This window comes from Chondrus crispus, genomic scaffold (genome assembly GCF_000350225.1).
Source record: "Chondrus crispus Stackhouse genomic scaffold, scaffold_250, whole genome shotgun sequence".
NCBI classification, from domain to species: domain Eukaryota; phylum Rhodophyta; class Florideophyceae; order Gigartinales; family Gigartinaceae; genus Chondrus; species Chondrus crispus.
Window position 1 is genome coordinate 124,789 of NW_005179129.1, and position 3,043 is coordinate 127,831.

A 3,043-nucleotide genomic window follows, 5' to 3' on the forward strand; every position below is an offset into this window, starting at 1 on the left:
GGGGGGCCGAGACTAACGTCGTGGTCTCGCGCGGGGGGGGCGGGCGGGGCTGCGGGGGGCGCGAGCGAGGGCACGGCGGAAAACGTTTCTCCCGAGGCGCGCGCGCAAGCGGCAAGGCGGAAAGGTTTCTCGGGAGGCGCGCGCGCAAGGGGCAAGGCGGAAAGTTTTTCGGGAGGCGCGCGCAGAGTGCAAAGCGGAAGGCGCACGCAGAGAGTGGGGTGGGGACAAACTTTCGAAAGGTGCGCGCGGGCAGACAGAGCAGAGGCAGAAATGTTGTTTGGCTACAATACACTCTGCTTACAGTACAGTATTTCTAGATGGCGGGGCGCGTTCAGCACCGTCGCCGCCGCCGTTGGCATTGGATCTCTAATTAATTCGGATCTATTTTTTGAACTTGTTTTTAAATTCGATTTAAAAATAAGAAATCAAATTTTAGGATCGCACTGAGCGTGTCGTCGAGCACTCGTGTCGTCGGGCACTCGTGTCGTCGAGCACCACCACCACGTTCGTCGAGCACCCATTAGCAGAGACGAAGGTGGAGGACGATAGTGCGGGCAGAATAGGAAAGACAAGTAAACCAGCGACGTAGTTGCCCTCCCGCCCGCTAAGGGTCTCTGCCTAGCCCTCCCTTCCATTCCGTTCTCGCTACTCCTTCCCCTTTTTTAACACGCTCCCTATCCTACTCGCGCACTTCTCTACAACGCAAGCTTCGCCCCACGCCAAAAATTTTGTGCTGGTGCTTAGTTTGCGTCAGTCTGCAAACCTGCGTTCAACGACAAGAGGCGATGCGGGTGAGCCCGGCAATTGAATTCAATTGCGGGCGTGTTCATCTCCCGGCGACAGTGCGGAGAGGAGCAGACACTGGAATTGGAATTGCAACTGCCACTGTCGTAATAATTACAATGCTATAATAATAATTAAATAATTACAAACAGCACCTGTAACGTACACGTGTACTGAAGGGGCGCTCCGTGGACACGTGTGTATTCGGACACGTGTGTAACTAGATCAGCAGCCCGCGTCTGACGAATCGCCCTGAAAGTTTGATAAATAAACCCACGATCGCATCTGACGAATCGCCTTGAAAGTTTGATAAATAAACCCACGATCGCATCGCACGTCACCCGCGCCGTGCCCGCGCCGTGCCCGCGCCGTCGCAAAGTTTCCGCAATTTTCTCGTTCCAACCTTTTCGTACTCGCCACTATTCCACCTGCACCGCGTCTGTGGCACAGACTCTGTGCACGGACACAACACTCCCTCCGCCCAACCTTCTTCCGCACACCCTCCCTCCGCATACCCTCCCTCCGCACACCCCTCCCTCTGCACAACACTCCCTCTGCACAACACTCCCTCTGCACAACACTCCCTCCGCACACCCTCCCTCCGCACACCCTCCCTCCTCTCTCCCTCCCCGTTCCCCCTCCCCCAACCATCCCTCCTCTCTCCCTCCCTGCGCCCTCCACCCCGTCGACCTTGCTTTACCCAGTCCCGCCTCGCCATCACGCCGTACCGCCTCGTCCCGCTCGCCTTCGTCGCCATCCTGCTCCTGTTTTATGACCTCGTCCTCGTTAACTTCCTCTTCCAGCTGCACACATCACCCATCGAAGAAGACCCTTCGCCGCCCCCTTCCGCCGACCACCTCTGCGAGTTTTCCGTCCTGAACAACCCCGCAGCCCTGCACTGCGTCTGCGCCGCCACCCGGTACCTTTTTTTCTTCTCTTCCTTCCTTGCTCCATCCCTCACCTTGTCAATAACCCCGCACGTGCACTGCGGGGTACGCCGACCTCCGCGACGTCCCGCAGCAGCAGCGCCCCACCGCCACGCGCTCGCGTCGCGGCACCCGCCCGCCGACGGCGCCAAGCAACGGAACGACACTCCCCCTCTATCCTTCCACGTTCCATCGCGTGGAAAACGCTCTCGATCTTCGCACACCAACGACGCGGTGCACCAACCCATCGCCCGGCCGGCTGTACCACGGCCGCTGTCGTGCCCGACGCCCCGCGCAATCCCCGTCCGCCGCGAGCTCGTGCCCCATGCGCGCCCGCGCCGACACCCCCGCGCTCATCGACGACGAGGTCGCCGCGGACGCGCGCGCGGACACGGCCAGCCGGGACGCCCCCGCTCGCCGACGAGGTGGTCGCCGCGGACGCGTGCGCAGGCGCGGCAAAGCCCGATGTCGCGCCCACGCTCACCCTCGGGCCGTGCCCTCGTCTTCGTCACGCAGCCACAGCGCCATGCCCATCCTGGCCCTGCTGTGCTGGGAGACCCCCTGCCGCAGGAAGAGGCCTAACACCATGCCGTGCTCGACCGCGGCGCCGGCGGGGAGAGAGGGGGAGGAGGAGTTTTGATGCGTGCTGATGGGACGCGATCGGCTTTTTACACTGCCATTGAGTGATAACTCGTACATACGTGAGAGGCCTTTGAGCTCAAACGTTAAGCATGTTTGTCATCGTTTCACGCCGAGGCGCGCTGCCAAACCTTCTGTGGTTGCCACGCTTGAACGGTGTTTCAAGCCGGGGCGCCTTCTGGTCGGTAGCAGTTGCCACACGCTTGAACGGCGGGACGTTGCCCGTGTTTAAAACTCCGCCCCACCTCACAAACGCACCGAACGTTGAAAACGGACCCAAATGCAACTCTCCGCAAATTCGCCCGCATTTCGGAAAATATTTATTTCTCCCCGCTCCCGCCCCCCCCCCCGCCATCTTCTTACACCATTCTTCTCCACCCTCCTTCCTCGCTTTTTGCCCCGCGAAATCGTGCGTCAGGTCATGCACCCGCAACCTACCACAACCCTTCACATACTGCAGATCTACTAATCCAACACTTTCCATCTGCTTTGAACACCTTGCCGTCCACTCGTTGTCCATCTCCCACAAATTTCCAACCAAACTGAAAGGCATCCGATCTTGCTTCTTAACAACACACAGACTCCGATGTATTCTTCGAAACGAAAAATCACCAACCGTCCCCCCACTGCTTCCCACATCGAACCTCCAGGATATCTAGTGATGTATGCAATGTCCTATGCAACGACAAAAATAA